Source organism: Ursus maritimus, unplaced genomic scaffold (assembly GCF_017311325.1).
Source record: "Ursus maritimus isolate PB19 unplaced genomic scaffold, ASM1731132v1 scaffold_7, whole genome shotgun sequence".
Classification (NCBI taxonomy): Eukaryota; Metazoa; Chordata; class Mammalia; order Carnivora; family Ursidae; genus Ursus; species Ursus maritimus.
This window is the reverse complement of record NW_024426885.1, coordinates 79,199,817-79,219,121: the sequence shown is the minus strand read 5'-3', so window position 1 is coordinate 79,219,121 and position 19,305 is coordinate 79,199,817. Positions and strand designations below refer to the sequence as shown.

Sequence of the window (19,305 nt, the reverse complement as noted above, 5' to 3'; positions counted from 1 at the left end):
TTCACACGTCATTGTCTGTGCTTGGGCCATCCCTTCTCGTTCTCTGTCCGCTCTGCCTGCTCGCTGTGCCTCCGTGCCTAGGACATGTGTCCATCCCACAGCGACCACGCTAGCAGAGGAAGGAGGGCATGCCCAGCTAGAGACTGCCGAGCTCCTGCACGAGCTACAGGAAGGGAGCCCAGCTCAAGTCAGCAAAAGCAGCTTCTCCTGCGGAGCAGCAGGAGGGAAAAAGTAAAGGTTAAAAACTTAGCAGGAGGGCACCTGCGTGGCACAGTAGGAGAAGCATCTGCCTTCAGCTCAGGTCAGGATCTCGTGGTCCTGGAATTGAGTCCCGCGTCTGTCTCCCTATCCCTCTGCTGCTCGCTCTCTCTCTCTCTGTCAAATAAAAAAATACAATCTTAAAAAAAAAAAACTTGGCAAGACGACAGGAGGAAAAAATGGAACTCCACATGTAACATTTGGAAAAGACACACGCTGGAAAGAACACTTTGAGGGTGAGTTTATCCAAAGTTGCAGTAAGGATCAAATATCTAAAACAGCTACCGACCCTTGGCTTGTCACAGAAGTGAGCGGTGTTGCCACCATGTGAGCCCATGCCACCGTGTCTCAAGTGCTCGCCCGGCCTCTACTCACCAGGGTCAGTGTGGTGATGCGGACACATCAGGGCTTTGAAGTCGGACACCTGTGCCAATCCCGCCTCTGCCCTTACTGGCAACTCCACTCTGGACAAGCTGCTTCAACTTTGTGAAACTCCCTTTCCTTGTACATTAAACAAAATGGGAATAATATCTATCTTTCAGGCAGGTTTGTGGGTTTTTTGCCATGGATTAGAACTAGGGTATGAACACACATACACACATGACTATATATAATATATATGTCAATATTCATATATATACACACATATATGAATATATAATATTGTGTAATATATAAAATATATAATATTTGTATAAATATACATGTATTTGTTTATATACAAGTGGCAAACAATGAGCCTGTAACAAATAGTAGCAGCGGTCATCATAATTAGTAGCAGTGCTACTAATTATCATATAATCATGGTGGGTCTTAGCCATTGCAGAGCCAATTTAAATTGGGAATACCCAGAGTTTTGTTTGTTGGAGTTTTTTATTTCATTTTATTGTGCTATTTCATCCCTTTGGAGCCATCAGACTGCGTCTGTCCTCAGTATGTCTACGAGCTCTTTCTTCCTCAGAGAGCCCAGGCTTCCACTGCTGGTGAACAGGACAATGAAAGGAGGACGCCATGTTTTCTCCCCACAATCATTTCCAGCTGGGGCTGAATTTACGGGGATGATCCCGAGGAAGATCTGCAGCCACATGCCATCTGCTAAAAGCCAAAAAGGAGACCTGAGTCTGATCATGTCATTCTTCTTAAAACCTTTTGGTGGCCTTCCAGTTGTTCTTAGGGCAAAGACTAAATCCCTTCTCAAGACCTTCCAGGCCCTTCAGATCTGGCCCTTACTCATCCCTCCATTCTTCCTGGCTCCACATCCCAGCCACCCTGACCTTCCGGCGCTTTCTGGAGCACTGTCTCCTCTGCCAAGAACAGGCCCCCTCTCCCAGTGCTTCACCGTGTAACCCCTTCCGGTCCCAACGGAAATGTCATTTTTTTTAAAGGAAGAGTTACTGAACCTCCAGACTGGATTAGGTTCTTCACAGATATCCTATTGTTATTAACTCATGGTTTGTGAGATTCCATTTAGTGTCTAGCACTTGGAGACACGAAGTTTCTTGAGGGCAGTGACCCAGTTGTCCTTTCTCATGGCTGAAGCCATCCCAGGGCTTAGCGGGGCGAGGCACAGAAACTTGCTGCGTAAATATTTGTTGAATGGATAAGTAGAGTAGTGGGTGGAAGCATGCAGTTTTAGTCTTGCGACGCCCAGTTGGGATCTGTGCAAGGTCCCTCTGGGGAATGCGAGTCGTTCCGAGAGACAGATGGGCCATAAACAGCAGTTCTGTGAACAGAAGAGGACAAATAATGTGTATTGACGGAGGAAGAACTTCTCCACACAGGACTCGTCAGTTTGCAGGCAAGTCCCTCGACAAAGGACACACATACACTGCCCGCCATGGGGGTGAGGACAGGGACCCCCGGGGCCCCAGCCCAACAGCTGCCCTCACCTAAGGGACTAGCCCTACGCTAGAGAGTCACTGGTCATATGCGGCTCTCGCACCCTTAAGAATCGGCCATTGTGACCGAGGAACTGATTTTTTTTAATGGGATTTCATTCTATAATTGACATTTAAATTTAAAAACGGATCCTTAATTCAGTTAATAGAAAAAATTTGAGTAGTTTTGAAACAACTCAGATAGGCGAAGCTCCTTTTTCAAGTGTAGATCTTAGGAAGTCTAAACACGATTAAGCATTGCTAAAGAAAAATCTAGCATCCCATTTGAAGTGTAACATATACCAAATTTCAAAGACAGTGCCCCCCAAATGGCAAAATTTCTCATTAATGATTTTTATATCAACTACCTATTGAAAAATGAGTTTGGAAACATTAGATCAAATAAAATGCATTACTAAAATTAACTTTATTGGATTCTTTTTCTCTTTTCAGTGTGGTTCGGAGGAATTTGTAAATCGCTTCTGCGGCCCTAATTCTCTTTCCTTGGGACCAGCTTTCGCTAGACTGCTGATTTCGAGAAAGAAACCTGGAAGAACATCTCCCTTTCAAGCCGGAGCCCATAGGTTTTAAACAGACATCACCACGGCCCCTATTTGGAAGGAGGAGACCACTGAAAGGAGAAGCTTCCTTCTTTTTTTTTTTTTTAAGATTTTATTTATTTATTTGTCAGAGAGCGCACAAGTAGGGGGAGCAGCAGGCAGAGGGAGAAGCAGACTCCCCGCTGAGCAGGGAGCCCCATGCAGGACTCGATCCCACGACTCTGGGATCATGACCTGAGCCGAAGGCAGACGCTTCACCGACTGAGGCACCCAGGCATCCCCCAACAATCTTCCTTCTTTGCATGAAAAAATCATCATATTAAAACCTGAAATGGTAGCCACCCGAGTAATATCAAGGGTTGTGGAGAAGGAGCACAATTAATCTTCCTGCACAGAGTGCTGGAAAGTTCCTCCCTGCGGCATTTCCAACCGTGAGGGAGCCGTAGATCCTGCAGGGCGTCGGTGAGGCTGGGCTGCCGGCGTACCAGCGAAAGCCATGATGAAATGAGGATCGTGGCTGTAAATTACTCTGTTCTCCTGAAGTACCTTTCCTCCATACATCGTGCAGGCCTTCATGAATGCTAATTAAATCGTTCACAACGGCCTCCAAGGTCAAAATCTCACCTCCTTTGACTGAGGAGAAACTGCTGTGTTGTCTGTCTAAGGCCACAGAGCCAAGCCACCAGGACCAGGCAGGCATGCGGCACGGTCTCTCCCTCCACTGGGCTGCTAACCCAGGTCGCTTCTCGGAGGACGCCAGGCAGTTTTTCACAGAATTATTCTTGCTTCCCAGACTGCCAGCCTGTACTCCCTGCTACTTAGACCCTGTCCAAGAGGAGTGATCTTTGGCGAGTGAGGAAAAAAAGCTGGTTTTACCAAGTACTTCTTCCATGGAGAGTGGTTGACTTGAAAACAGACTTCAGGCAGGTAAACTCGAACGGTTTCTTCGCAGGTGTGACTTGGAGCTTTGCTGTTCAAAATGTGGTTGGCTGCTCGGCGGTACTGACGTCATCTGGGATCTTATGAATGCAGAAGCTCAGGCCCTACTCCAGGCCTACTGAATGAGAATGGGCGTTTGCACAAACTCCCGCAGGATTTGGGTGCACATTAAAGCCTGAGAAGTGTCCAGTGTGGGTTATAACCCAGCTCCCTCACTGTAAGCGACTGAAGGGAATCCACTGACACTCTCCTCTGGACGTCCATCCCCTTCTCTCTCTCTCTCTCTCTCTCTCTCACCAACACACACACAGTTGTAAAACTTCCGCAGACTTGATTCTTTCTAAGGCTCTCAGTTTCCCCTCCCTGGTGGCACTGGTGTGCACCTGCACAGGAGGCTCGTGGCGCCTACTTATCTCCAGCTTGAGACAACCACAGCCCTCCGGGGCTCCACCATTGGACTAGCAGAGTAGCGCACCCCCAGGTGAGTCCGAGCCCCGGCAGGTAATGTGGGGGGAGCACAGAGAGCCACGTAGGTTTCAGAAAGGAAGCGAAATCTGTTCTTCCAGTACACACACACTTGGGCTGCTTGTCATACGCCATTAGATGAAAGCTTGCTTTCACAAAGTCATCCGCGCATTCTCATTTCTCATAAAACATGGTCTTACCATTTGCTTTCCCACTTCTGATAGAAGTGGAAGGTGCAAGAAATATTTCATATTTCCCTGAACGTTCCTCCGGAAGACGGCTAACAGCATAAACACAGCCGCAGCTTGGCTTCTCCCAGGAATGGGAAGAGTTGCGTGCACAGAGGGGGCACGCTGGTGGGAAGGCGGCGAGAGTCTCGGCTCTAGCCATTGTCTGCAGGCGGGAATCTGGGCCCATTTTACTGGATCCTCCCACTTCTCAAAGAGAAGCCGGAAATCTGGATTTTTATGTGAAATCTCCCATTTTTTTTAATGTTGGCAATTAATTCAATTTCTTTAAACATTGTGCAGGCCAAACAAAACATATCTACAAGCCAAAATACACACCCTCTGGACTGTGGTTTCCATGTCTCTTAGAGCAAAGTCTCAAAAGAGAGCATCTTACTGGTTTCGTTGAGGGTAGGTGTCCACGATGATCCTTTCAAGCAAGGGCTCAGAGTGTGGAATCCGTTGTATTCCACTTTTCAGCAGGGACTGGGCAGCAAAGGGCCATTTCCAAAGAAGGAATATGAGTTGGATGACCATCCCAATACATATGTCACATTGACAGATATAAAAATAGGCGATTCTGGGGGACAATAAACCACACACTTTATTAAAAGTCAGGTTTATTGGGGTATAAACTCACTCTTTTTAGTTCATGATTCCATGAGTTTTGACTTATGTACACAGTCCTATAATCACGACCACGATCAACATAGAACAATTCCATCACCCCCCAAATTTCCCTCATGTCCCTTTAAAGACAGCCCCCTTCCCCTCGCTCCTGGCAACCGCTGATCTGTTCTCTGTCCCTCTAGGTGTGCCTTTTTTTCAGAATGTCATATAAATGGAATCATCCAGTTTATAGCCTTTCGAGTCTGGCTTCTTTCACATAACATAATGCATCTGAGATTTAATCGTGTTATTACATAGATCAGCAGCTCATTTCTTTTTACTGCCAGCTCACGCTCAGTGGCATGGGTGAACCGCAACATGCTTACCCGTTTGCCAATTAAAGGACACTTGGTGATTGTGAATAAAGCCCCTGCAAACGTTCACAAAGAGACTTTAGTGAGAAAATAGTTTTAATTTCTCTTGGGTAAATTACCTAGGAGTGGCATTTTTTAAGTCTTATGGTAAGCATATGCTTAATGTAATAAGAAATTGCTGAACTGGTTTCCAAAGTGGCAGAACCATTGGGCATTCCCAAGAGCAACATTTGAGGGTTCTCTTCGCTAGGGATCCTCTCCCGCACTTGCCCTTGTCGGCATCTTGCTTTTGTTCTAGCCCCTCTGAGAGGTGCAGCGTGCCACCCGCGTAGCTCGTCCTGGAAACCTGCGGTCTCGGCACAAACAACAAAATACGATTTCTGCTATGATGCCTTATCCTCACGCAGACTGACCCACCCATCCAGCACATTCTTGTGTGTAATAAGTTAAATGATTTTTAATTCCACCAGACTCAAATCCCCCTGACGTGACTTACGGCCATTCTACTCCTGAGCCGTGAGAGATCGTGGACAAGCGCCAAGAAAGAAGGCCACTTTGAATCGCTCTTTCACCCGATAAAAATCATACCGAAACCCAGTGTAAACATACAAGAAGTGGTCAGATTCGGGTTACATATTAACGGTGTTTGGTCAGGCTGGAGCAAGGCCCCTTCACTTATCACTGTCGGCACCCCTCCGTACCTGCAAGGGGCTCGACTGGATTTACAGGAGATCTTTTGAAAAGATGCAGAGAAGGTGAACAGCGCACATTTCCTGGCAATAAATTTAAAAGGTTGCTAAAGCATTCCAGAGATTTTCGCTCGACAGTCTTCTGGCCAACACATCTGCAATCCGCCAATCCTTACAAATCGGTGTTTTTACATCTTATTCTCACAAACATCTTTGCAAATACCTTGCTCTCTGCTGGCACGTCGGGCAAATCCAGCCTCTTCCGTGGTCTGGAGCCACAGAAATCGAACGCTGCTTAATGCGTGCAAGATTGAGCTAACTGCAGTTAAAATAAATGTTCAGACCAGTCCGTTTGGCTCCCTCATCCCTACCAGATAATTCCATTCTGCGGTTCCACTCTCTCATCACAGAGGTGTCCAGTAAAATAAGCAAGCTCGGGGCCAAAATGATATGGAAACGAAACTACCACTCTAAAAATGAGGGCTGTGATACATGGTGTCACGGACCCCCACGCTCGGCACTCTCCGTATCCACGTGCCTTTCGCCATGTTCTTCCCACGAAAGGGGCAAAGTGTATCTTTCCTCCCAGTGACTGTGGGGCCAGCGCCCGATTTGCTGTGGTCCATGGGACAGCTCCGCAGTGGGGGAGTGGGAGTCCTGAGTCTCAGCCTGAAGACGTCTCATGTCGTGTGCTTGTACCTCCGCCATCATCATGAGACGAACTTGTCCCAAGCAGCCCACAGGACCCGGAAAGACAAAGAGAGAGGCAGATGACCCGCACACCTACACTGAGAAGCAGACCCGCCCCGTTGAGTCCAGCCTGGATCAGCTGAACCCCAACCAAGCCGATGCATGACCCGTAATCAATGTCTGGACTGGACTGCGAGCTCGGGACTGCTTTGTCAAGTAGCAAAAGCCAGCGGATAGAAGCACACTCCTGAATTAGGAATTCTACCTGGAGAAACATGATGCCAGCCGCTCAGGATTTTTAACTCTGCCTACTTCCTACACAGGGTTAATTCATAAAAGCAGAAACATCGGACACGTCCCAAGGCCCAGTGGGAGAAATCCCGCAGAGCTGTGCATTGTTGCCCCGGTGGGAGAAGGTGCAGACACTTCATCCTCGTGGCTGGAGGGACGTGGGGACAGGAGCTGAAGTCACCGTCGTGCCACAGGTCCCTCCATCTGCAACTCTTCCTCCTGCAGCTTTTCTCGTGTGTTCGTGGCACTGGTTCTCAAGCGGGGGTGAGTTTGCTCCGCAGGGGACATTTGACAATGTCTGAAAACATTTGGGGTTGTCACAACTGCGGGGGAGGGAGGCGTTGCTGGCATTTCAGTGAGGAGAGGACAGGACTGCTGCCAAATCCCACAGCACATGGCGCAGCCCCAACAGCCAAGAATCATCTGGCCCAAACGTCAACAGGGCTGAGGTGGACAAACCTCACTGTTCTAAGGTTTACACTGAAACAAGCTCATGCTTCCCCTTATAAGAGTGTGTAAGCTTGCATCTCAGCAATCGTGTGCTAAACGTATCCAAATAAAGAAAAATTAGCCTTGTTTACGTTCAAGCCCACCTGACCTTCAGTATACCACATGCAATATGTATGAATACACACTTTCTTCCAAGTATAAACGACTCTTTTTCCATAAATGTCCTGAGTAAATAATAGTCGACTGAAGAAAACCTTCGTGTGTTCGTGGCACTGGTTAAGCACTTCTGTACATCTAGAAATAATTGTTAGTACCTCAATTTAGCTGTCAGGAAAAATCCCACTTTATTCCAAATATTTTTGGATAAACAAATAAATAGGCAAAGGTGTCCAGGTCTGATTGGGGCCCTCACCCCAACCCCCCTAAAGGGCACTAGGGCTTTAAAATGTGACAGAGTGGTCTGGGATATGAGGCCATTTGGGTGCAATTGCTGTATTATGACAATATCCTTTAGTGTTTCAGTAACTAAACCCTCTTAATGACATCCTAGGGAGACCAGCCTAATATTGAATTCTAGCCTCAACGTCTTGGGTCCGTGCCAAGAAAAATAACCTGCTCCCCCAGAATCATTGAGAATTGATGGGGGTCATCAGGCTAGTGAGTCAACTGTGGTTGAATTATAGGTGTGGAACAGTATACGTGTGGCTCTTTCTGATGAAAGGCTGTGTTTGGCTAGGATGTCTGAAATAACGGAGCTGGCAGAGCTGGGGTGACCATGAAGACAGCGCGAAGGCTTTTAAGGCATCCGTGTGTAACAGAAGGTTCTGTGCATGTTTGAAGATGCAAGGAACTTGGAAATAAACTGGGAATTCAACAAAAGAGAGGACCCAAGATGGTATGCTCAGGATTTGAGAGGATGAAGAGAAAATAAGTCTGTTGGAATAGCATTTCAAATCCAGGACAAAAGATACAGTTACAGGGGAGGAGCTACAAAGCCAAAATTTAGCAGAAGGAGATAGGTAAGGTCAGGGAACCACCATGACCAGGGGCCAGAGGACCTGTGGTTGGCATGGTCATTCCTCAGCCATATTCTGTGACCTGACCACAAAGCTGGTGGTCAAGATTGGATTGGTTTGAAGACTCAAGGCCACTAGAGTAGCCTACTGAGAATTGAGGGTGAGTACTGTGGTGATATTTTTTAAGGGTCTGATTATTGCTAACTTGTGCCAAGCTTAATTAATACTGTATTGCTAACCTAACTTGACTAGGGGACAAGAGGATTTACCATATTAAGTGGCTGTACTTGAAACGGACGGTAGCAGACGCTCTGTCAGTGCATTTTAACCGCTGCCCCACAAAGCCATGAGATTCGGTAGAGACGGCCAGCAGAAGAGAGACAGGTCCAGCGGGGGGCATCTGAGGTCCTCGCTCTCACTCCATCCAGGAAAAGGTCCACTCCATCTGTTTTAAATAGTGAAGCCCTTGTCTAACTTCTCACCCTAAAAAAGTAGATTCTGCTACTGAAAAAAGTTTGAAAAACAATGTGCCAAGAGGCAAGGGACCTTAGTGGGAAAGATAGACCTATTTCTAAGAATGTCATCGGTGTGAATTGCTGTCACTTCGACTAAAGAACACAGTTCCAATAGGGAAGTTAATTTATACAATGGGATTGACCATACATACCAAGGGCTTTGGGGTTTTTGTTGTTGTTGGGTTTGGGTTTTTTTTTTTGTTTGGGGTGTGTGTGTGTGTGTGTGTGTGTGTGTGTGTGTGTGTGTTTTGGTCCACTAAGTGGGAGAAGAGAGAGAAAACCTTCTTCAAGTTTCTATAATATTAATCTCATGACTTTACATTACAGCATGACACTAACAGCAGAGAGCGTGGGTTACTGTGGGACTAACTGAAGTCACTAAAATGACAAGGAAACTTGGCTTGTGTGCCATTGCTCATGGATAATGCCCAGGAGGGGATCTGATGACACCATCAACCAACCTCCAAAGGCCATGGATATTGCTCTGACTGTGGACCTGTGCATTCGTGCCCCTCCTCTTCACCACCGTTGGCCACCCCCGTGCCCCCCAACCCCAAAGCCTTTCAGATTCTGTTTGGGTGATAGTTAACACGTCTAACCACTTCACCAAAAGACCAACAAGAGGAAACCACCAGTGAGAGAGAGAAAGTTAGCTTATTACAAGTACTGGCCACCTCACACCTTGTGTTTGTTCACTGAGTTTGCCAGAAAGTTCCCTTCTGACAGCCTAATTTACAACTTTCCTTGAGCTGCCAAATCATCACCCAGCAGACTTCTCCTGTTACTCCTGCTCTGCTCCTCGGCTCTGGCCTCCTCGTGGAGCATTAAACAAAAGTGCTCAGACCAAGCGCAAGTGTGACCCACATCAGGCACAAAGAATCTACCTGTCACTCACAGCCACACTTGGCAGTTGGCAACAATAATGTGGGTGGCCAAGTAATGACAGCAGGGAAGTTGGAAGAAGAAATTTATGAGTTTCAATCTAAACGCTTGGCATGCTGTCTCGCTGGAAGACTGAGCTCCTCACAGTTGGGAACCGAGAACTGTAAAAAGTATATAGATTGAGGGCTCCGAGGTGCCTATTAAGGGTCTCATCATTGTCAAAAAAAAATGTTTTATTTAGTAGGCATTCACAGGCCCTTGCCCTCAGGCAGTTCCTGGATCTCTCCCTGAGGGATATGCAAACAGAGGAGGAATCCTGAAAACCTACAAGCCCCCAGCATTAGGACCAAACCCCGAGGCGGTTCTCATTGCCAACAGTCCTTCCCTGGTGACCACCTCCAGGTGCTGGAATTGGGGTGGTCTTTATTTACTTCCTGCTGGCTTTCTGGATTTTCTAAATTTTCTGCTACAAACACATATGCCCCTAATAACCAGAAAAATACAAACGTGAATCGAAAAAGGTTGTGGAATCAGGATCTGAACGCAAGTCTGTCTGATGACAAATCCAGTGTCCTTCCTACTACTCCTCGCTACTGCCTCTCACCCATGTCCACCTTTGACACCCTTATGCATTTTATTTTTATTTAAGAAACAAGTGAAGAGAGTTAAATGCGCGCCAAGTACCTTTCCAAACATCTTCAATGTATTAACCTGCTTGAGCCTCACATCCTGCTGTGATGCGGGTACTGTTCATATTGTCATTCTGCAGAGGAGAAAGCGAAGGTACGGAAAGATTGGAGAACTCGCCCAAGGCAGCACAGCTGTGAGCAGCGAAACTGGGATTTTTCTCCAGGCCGCCCAACTCTGGAGGCCGTGCCCTTCATTGATCTGCTAAAGCTGCCTTGACCTTCTCCTACTTCACATCGATCGGCTCTGGCCTGCATATTCTTTTCCAACCTGGCCACTGTGTTAGTGTCTGAGTGGAGCAGTCAGGCCAAAGGAGCATCTTTATTAAGAGAATGGCATAGCTGGGTAGCTACCCTCATCAGCTCTCACCTCGAAACCTCAGATGAGATCAACTCCAGTCGATGGTGAGGAAGAAAAGACGTGAAAAGATCCCACTCCCTTAAAAAATAACCACAGAATCATTTTTCTCACTTTATCTAGCAGAGATTTAAATCAAGGTCCCTGAAAATGTTTTTGCCTCCTCGATTTGTCCCCGGTTGTCTCTGTTTCTTGGATTTTACCTTCTCGGCCAACCACTCCCCCATCACACACAAGCTGTCAACCTCTCTCTCTGTAAAGGGAGTCATCCACACTAGGCCAGACTGTTGACCTCCCTGGACACCAGATCTTCATCTGTAAATTCAGGGGTTTGAATTGAAGATCTCCAATTAGGATGCCACCTGGCATTTGCAGTCTGTAAGCTACACCATGTCCATTACATCGTTTTATCCTCAGTGACCCTGGACAGTGGATGTAATAGGTACGCTGTCCTCAGTTTCCAAGTGACAGCCCTGATGGTTCTCTGTAGCAGAGAGGAAAACCCAGATCTATTGGTTAGAATCCACGGCTCCTACCCCCTCGCCCCTAACATGTCTAAGGGCCCTCTCAAGCTCACGGTCTGTGCTTGTGCTCCTGCCTCCTGGGCCCCGTCCCCATCAGGGCATGCTCTCTGTGTGTTGGAGCTAGCTGCTGCAGCACCCCGTCCCCCAGAGTCATTCGGGGGGCTCACTTACCTGCAGAATGTGGGGATGAAGTGCTCCCTTTCCTCTTCACCCCTGTGGGTCTGGAACATCAGAGCCAGCCACTGAGAGCACGAAATTTGGTCTAGGTTTTCTGTGGGCCGCATCTGGCTGCCCTTTCCCCAGCCTGTCCCTTCTCTCCACAGCTGGTCGCCAGGAGGCTGCAGGCCTGCCTGCTGGGGCAGGCATGTGGGGGGCGGGCGGTGGGGGAGCTGAAGGACTTTCTGGATCCTGCATCGGCTTGCCCTCTGGCTTTCATATGTCTCTTTATGACCATCTGACATGTTATTTACATGCACCCTGTGCCAAGGGCCTTTAACCTTCTTTCCAGAAAGCCCTTGCCTGCAAAACGAAGTTGCTGGCTGAAGAGGAAAAAAAACTGACATGATTCAAATGCATGGAAACCAGGTGAGCATGAAGGCTAAAAACTCACACAGAGCCTGGGGCCAAAATGTGAGTCAGGTAAAGATCCACCCCACTTGCCTGAAACAGTCCTGGTTTACACCTGCTCTCCCGTTGTAATTTTTCATGGCAGCCTCTTTCATTCTCAAACGTTTCCTAGGCTGGACAATAAATTATATGTGTACCCTACCTATGATGTGAGATCAAAGGCCACCAAATCACAGACTCTCCAAGCAGAAAGGCACACCGAAGCCCTAGAGGCTGAGCAGCCCCTCCAGGGCTTGGAACCCCCTTCTAAACATGGCGTCAGGATTTAAGCTCCACAGCGCAGCCCACTCCAACCACAGCTTCCCAGAGCTTTTGCACTCGCTCCCTATGGGCCTGCTTTGTCTCACTGGAAGACCTCAGCAGTGTGAACGGAGAGAACGCTGCCAGAATCACTTGGTACAGAGGAGGCAGAGACCCCTCGCAGAAGGGAGGAGGGCCACAGAATGTCTGAGTGCCCAGGGTGTGCCCGACGCTGTGCTAAGATGTCTTCCCTCCGCTACATCCACGTGGGCAGCAGGGTCAAGAAATAGGAACCCCCTCCCCTCTTACGAGGGAGAAAGCTGACTCACAGGAGGGTCAGGTAAATGGCTCGGGATCCCAAGAACCCGCTTTGGCAAGGCTGGGATTTGAACTCCGCTCTCTGGACACGAAGCCCAGAATGCTGCTCCTGTCAGGGCCTGTGGCCTCCGGCTCACTTGCCGTCCTCCCAGCCTTTCTCCCCTGGTGTTCGGGGTGGAGGGAAGAAAGTGTGTAGACAGCCCTCACCTCTTCTACCGGGCGGCCTCTCCCGCCGTGTGGCCGTTCCAGAAGAACAGTGTTCAGTCAGGGAGGGGCTGACGAAACTGCCACAAACTACCTCCAACGAACAAATGAGTATCTGCTTTCGTCTCCGTCCAGATCTGACGTGAGATGGTCCTGAATGGGGACCACGACGATTCAATAGTCCGAGCGCTCTGTTGCCTCGTGAGGAAAAGGCAGGGGTTGAGAAAAAGGAGGGAACGTGGAGCTGCCCCTGTGTCCCTGGAGTGTCACCACCCAGGCCCCATGTCCTGCCCGAGATATCGCTTCAGAGCGGTTTCTTCTGGAAGGTACCTGAGGGATTCTCAGGCACACGCTCTCATGCCAAGTCCCAAAGGTCTGGGTAGGGTGACGAAGCCTCTGTCGCGCCCGGTGTCCCGGGAGGGGCTTCCAGGCTGTGGCAGGGGTGCGGGGTCCGAGCAGCGGGGAGCTGCCCAGAGCGGGGGGCTGCAGAGGAAGCACGAGCCTCCACAGGTCGGCCTGCAAGGGTCCCAGCTGCAGCCACAGGCCGGAGGGGAGGGAAGACCAACATCACCCCTTTCGCAGACGTCTGAGGAACCGGGAGAGTCAGGAGCGAACCAAAACGCAACTTTTAAATTCAAATGTGGGTATTTTCCAGGAGATTATGGTTTAAGACAAGCCTCAATGAGAAGAGTAAGTCAGGTTTTTTTTTTTTTTTCAAAAGCAAGTAACAGTGGAGTTGGCACCAATAACCAGCAAACACTGTGGAAGACCCGTCGGAGAAGTGACGTAGTTGACCCACTGAGAAAACGCAAGTGAAAGTAAAAATGCGTGTGGTCCGTAGAGAAAGAAGAGGTTCTCATCACCCCTCGGGGGCATTTGCTCCCTCATGCACCCGAATAATGATGCATGGAGCAGCTGTCTTATAAATCGCACTGCTCTGAGTGCACACGTCCCAGCCGCCAGCGCGGCTGTCACTCAGAAGGCCCCGAGTGTGTGACGAGGCCGCGGGGCCTTGGCCAAGAGTGAGGCCCAGAGCCTGATCTAAAGACAGGATCAGTGAGGGGGAAAGAAAAGAGAAGCACGCAAATCACTGGAAAATGGGGTAAGCTCCAAAGAAGAAGTTCAAAGTCCCCATAGACGGTGCTCAAAGGGTGGATAAGTCAGGCCTGCTGGGGGAGGTCAAGAAAGACTTCATGGAGATTGGAGATGGCATTTGAGATAAGCCCAGGAGAATCTGGTAGAATTTCAGTGGCCAAAAGGCAGGGATGGAGGCAGGGGGCACAGGAGACATTTCAGAGAAGGAGAAACACTAGAGCCGTGGCCCAGAGAGCAGGAAGTGGGATGAGGGTAGAAAGTCCCTTCTCTGTAGCTGAGAAGTAGAATGGAAGTCAGGCAGAGGACTAGGCTCGGCCTGAGAGAGAGACTAAGGACATTCTACTTCCTGTAGTGGGAATGGGGAGGCAGGCGCTGGGCAGCTTCAAACACAATCAGATCTGCACTGGAGGAAACTGAGCCTGGAAACAGGCTGTGAGGAGAGGTTCTTGTCGCCCCAGCCCTGGTTACAGTGATCGCTCAGGAGCAGTGTAGTAAGAGTGTGGATTTGAGGAGTCAGGATGATGGCTTTACAGAGAGACTCTCTAGGACCTGGGAAGTGATTAAAGGGGAGACAGGAATGGGGAAGATCCAAGGACCCCTGGATAACCAGACCCCTCCTATTCCTCTGATATATAGTGGTGATACATTAATTATATTATAGTATAGTGTATATTGCATATTATAATACAACTATATTCTATATTATTTAATAGTGTTATAAGTAATACTATCATATATACTTATATGTGAGTATATCATATAATGTCATATTATGTATTTATATTGTATTAGTATATTATATAACTACATTCTATCTGTGCAATATGTGCATGTATAAGGTATAAAACAAGTTATATAATATAATATGTATATTACATACAATGAACCACTGCCATTTGGCCTATTTCATCTTGATTTTTTGCTCTGCATAGATTTGTGTGTATAAACCTGCAGATAGCAAGTCACCCATTTCCCCTCCCAAAATAAGGATCATCCTCTTTGTCTTCTACTCTTTTCACTTCCCTTGGTCTATTCTCCTGACCATCTTCCTCTAGTGTGGCTAGAGGCTAGCGTGGGCCCCGAGCGCATTTCTATTTATGTTCCACCACTTCTAAAGGTTTGACTCGGCAAACGACGTCAGCGCATGTCTGTGTGTGTGTGTATGTGTGTATGTATATACACACAGATACAGATCTATGAAGATATATATGTATCTATATAAAACATCTGTTGTAAAAATATATAAATAAAAGGGCGCCTGGATGGCTCAGTCAGTTGAGCATCCAACTCTTGATTTCAGCTCCGGTCATGACCTCAGGGTCATGAAATTGAGTCCTGAATCGGGCTCTGAGCTGAGCGTGGAGCCTGCTTGAGACTCCCTCTCCCTCTGCCCTGTGCCCCTCCCCCTGCTTGCATGCTCTTTGTCTCTAAATAAATAAGTACATAAGTACAAATAAAATATGTATAAATATAAGTTATATATAACTATGTGAATTACCTATTTATATATTTTTACTACATATATTTTAAACCAACTTTGTAAGTGTGAATAAAGTTGAGAAGGGAAGATTATCCTGGATCATTCAGGTGGGCCCAACCCGGTCACGTGAATCCTTAGAAGTGGAGAGCCACTTTTTCCTTCCAGCTGAGATCAGAGAGAGAGAGAGAGAGACTGACGACGGAGATCATAAGGATGTGATGTTGCTGGCTTTGGAGATGGAGAAGAGAGATGCAAGCCAAAGAACGTGGGCAGCCTCTGAACTGGAAACGTCCAGGGAACAATTTCTCCCCAAGAGCCTCCAGCAAGAGCACAACCAGAAGCCACACAAAGACTCCATCGCCTGCCTCACCTGCCTCATCTGCTTCCTAGCGGTACGGCTACTAGCCTGAGAAAGTCCCTCCAACTCTCGGAGGCTCCCTGGCCTTCACTCCAGTGGGGGCGATGCCTCGTCATGGAGTCAGGAGGCTCACTCGGGTTTCAGATCCATGACCCCTGGCTCCTCAGGCTCAGGCCAGTCAGTAGGAAGTGGCAGTGCTTTTGCAAAAGTAGCTAATTCAACATTACTCTATCAGATCATGTCCCTTTTCTGCTCAGAACCTTCCAGAGGCTCCCCTTCTTACAGAAAACCTAAAGACTTCCCCTGTTCTCAAGGCCCTCCTGACACCATCTGACCCCATTTCCTCTCTGACTGTATGTCCTTCTACTCTTCCCCTTGCTGACTTGGCTCCAGTCACCCTGGCGGCCTGGCTGTGGCCGGGGCACACCAGGCGGCTTCTAGCCTCAGGGCATTTGCACGTGCCATTTTCTCTGTCTAGAATCCTCTCACTTCATATCCATGTGGCTTCCTCCCACAACTCAAATATTACCTTCTTTTTGAGCCTTCCCTCATAACCCAACTTACAATCGCACTATCCACAACCAAACACTCCTTACGCCCTCCTCCAGGCTTCTCCATTGTAATTCGGCCCTCTTACATAACACATGCTTTATTCGTTTTGTTTCCTTGGTTTCCTCCATTGGCATGTAAGCTCTAGGAAGGCTCTTCATGGAGGACATCTGATAGGTAATCGAGAAGTATGCTTGAATGAATGAATCAGCAGGTACGTGACTCTATAATCAGGAAACAAGCATCAACAGTGTCTCCACTAAAGACCCACCCTTCCGGTTATAAACGGAAAATGAAGCCAAAAGAACGGGTAACTGCCCTGTCAATGCACAAAGAAAGAGCAGCTAGGAGCAAGTCCTTGACTGATCTCGCTGAGCCCAACCAGCCCAGAGGAGGGGTGGAAATGTGCTCAAGGGTCTTGAGGCCCATCTCTTGGGTCCCTGAGATAGCTGGCCTTCCGATTTCCAGGCCTTCCTGGTTTCAGCCGGCCTCTAAAAACCGTTCAGAACAGTCTGTCTCGGGGTTTCAATACTTCCGCTTCCAGGCCCAGAAAAAAGCAGGAAGTGTGGGGGCGTGTGAAGAGGGAGAGAACAGAAGACTTACACTCGCTACATGTGAAGGGCTGAAAGGCTTCCCCTGCAGCCGTCACAGCACACGGCTTTCCATGTGCCCTCACCGCGAGCAGAAGCCCAACGCCAAAATACACACGTGATACTCGTTCATCCAACACGGATGGACTTGGGGACAACCGGGTGCCCAGCAGAAGACAAATGTGGTCCGTGCCAGGCGAGCTAACCCTTCACGATGGTGCAGCGTTAGAGAACAAACTCAGGTCACCATCTACCTACCCAGTATCCATGCTGACTGGGCGGCATTTCCAGGAGGCTTCCAAGGCCTGTCGGAGACTCGGAGGAACTGTGGGCTGGGTTTAAGGCAAGCTTTTGAATCAGGCCAACAGAGACTGTATCTTGGCCGTGCCACACTTACTAGACCAGCACACACCTGAAGGAAGGACTGTTCAACTTCACTTACCGCCACGTCCCCAGCACCCAGCACAGTGCCCCCCATCAACAAATAGTCACTTTCTAAAATAACCAAACCGTCAGAGCCTCGGGATTATGACACTGTGTCCTCATGAAGCTGTGTGACGATAACATGAAATCAGGTATCTAGTTCCTACCCAGTGCCTGGTACAGGACAAGCATTCGTTTCAATGAACCGCCCCGTTGGTCCTCGTGGTGGTGATAGGATGGTGGAAGAGGTCTGGTCAGCTCCGGTCCATCCCTGCATCCCTAATGCTTTACTCAATCTGGAATTTTGGACTTGATGAGTTGGCCATCATCTCAATCCATTTCTCTTAGCAAAGTCCCGTTCAGCTTGAGCCAAAGCTCTGGAAAGGGGAAGAATGTGTTTCTGTCTCCCAGCTCCGGGGTGCCTTTTGGAAAAACTGAAACAGCGTGACTCCGCACAGCCCAGGTCCTCCCATGACGTGCGGCCGAGGTCCATCCCTCTCTGGGCCAGGCCAGCGGCGGGCACCCAGTTCCACTGTACCTGATAGACGGATTTATCAGAGCCAAAGTGGGCCACTGGAACATTTTTTCAGCCTTTTCTCTGTTAGGTTTCCAAAGCCGGAAAGAGAAAAACCCTCGCTGTCCTTTCCCTGACTATATATCTTCATGCTAAGCTTCCCTTCAAGTTCGCTTGTCCACTTCCTCAGCAGGGCCAAGGGCCCCCTACTGGGGGCGAAATAAAGGCCGGAGGACTTTCTAGAAGCCAAATACCCTAGGATCTCCTCAGAGACTTGGAGGTTCAGCTCCGGATCTACTTGGTGAAGAGGTGTGGGTCTCACACCTACAGGCGGAACCATACTTTTTTGGAATATTGTGCTCTTTCTAATACTGTGGTAATAATGTAAAGGAGACGTCTCCCAGAAATAAGAGCAAACAGCCTTGCTCGGGGCCTTTTTGCGAAAGAGGCCTGTGAGAATAAGGTATGAATAAGAAAGTCAGCCTTGTATGCAATAATCATTTCAGAAGTGCTTACTGACATAAGCGGGTTTTCTTCAGCAATCGTGGTGGAAATGGGGAATGCCTCTCAAAGAAACAGAAAATGCAATGACTCAAAAATAACTTCACGTAGTCCTCACAATCACTGGGTTTAAGCATGGGTGCTACCTTTTTCGTATTTTAGACACTTAGCTTCCAATTAACCACCCTGATCCACGGCAGCAATTTGGTGAGTAATGAGTAGTGGGATCTTTTGATTTTTTCTTTTGTTTTGTTTTGTTAGGGCATGTGGTAGAGAAGACTCCTGGGTGCTTTGGGAACAGCTCAAAGTACTGGTGTACAACCTTCCCACGAGGCAGGCAGCATCCTTCACGCATCTGTGCTCTTCCTGGGGACCTCCTGTGTGTTACTCCGGGTGTGGGAATACGGCGGTGAGCGAGGGACGGATCCCTCGCCCCGAGGAGCTGGTGGACGGAAGACGCGGGTAAGAGGCTCTACGCAAGCAGATACATGCGACAAAATACAGTAAGCGTGATAAGCAAAGCATGTGAAAGTGTGAGGCCGGGGGGCGTGTGGGCCCACTTCCTGAAGGGTGACATTCGGAGCTCATCTTACAGGACACCTAGGAACCTACCAGAGAGAGGACAGAACAGCCGCCCAGATCCACAGGTCTGCTTCACCTAGGACTTTGCTTTATTAAGCAAAGCTGCCTGAGGGGCACCTGGGTGGCTCAGTCGGCTTAGTGTCTGCCGTCGGCTCAGGTCATGATCTCAGGGTCCTGGGATCAAGTACCGAGTCAGGCTCCCTGCTCAGTGGGGAGTCTGCTTCTCCCTCTGCCCCTCCCCCTGCTCTCTCTCTCTCAAATAAATAAATAAAATATTAAAAAAAAAAAAAGCAAGAAAAGCTGCCTAAACCCCATAGGAGGACCCACAGTTGCCTTCAAAACGATACAGTGATACACCTCGTTCTGAGTTCTTTATATGCTACTTCTAGAGCAAGAGATATTTTTCTCAGTTGT

General features: G+C 48.4%; 1 long non-coding RNA gene across 3 annotated transcripts; it reads right to left on the bottom strand.

Annotated features, from left to right (window-relative positions):
* Positions 1 to 1,134: 1,134 nt before the first annotated feature.
* Positions 1,135 to 18,250, bottom strand: LOC121101301. Of its 3 annotated transcripts, none has more exons than XR_005833292.1 (4): positions 15,745 to 15,988; positions 12,803 to 12,990; positions 11,582 to 11,949; positions 1,135 to 1,981 (listed from the first exon to the last, which is right to left on the bottom strand). It is a non-coding gene; the product is annotated as an uncharacterized LOC121101301 (long non-coding RNA). The 3 variants fall into 3 exon arrangements; XR_005833291.1 differs by lacking the exons at positions 1,135 to 1,981; positions 15,745 to 15,988 and adding exons at positions 10,996 to 11,370; positions 17,462 to 18,250; XR_005833290.1 differs by lacking the exon at positions 1,135 to 1,981 and adding an exon at positions 10,996 to 11,370.
* Positions 18,251 to 19,305: the final 1,055 nt, after the last annotated feature.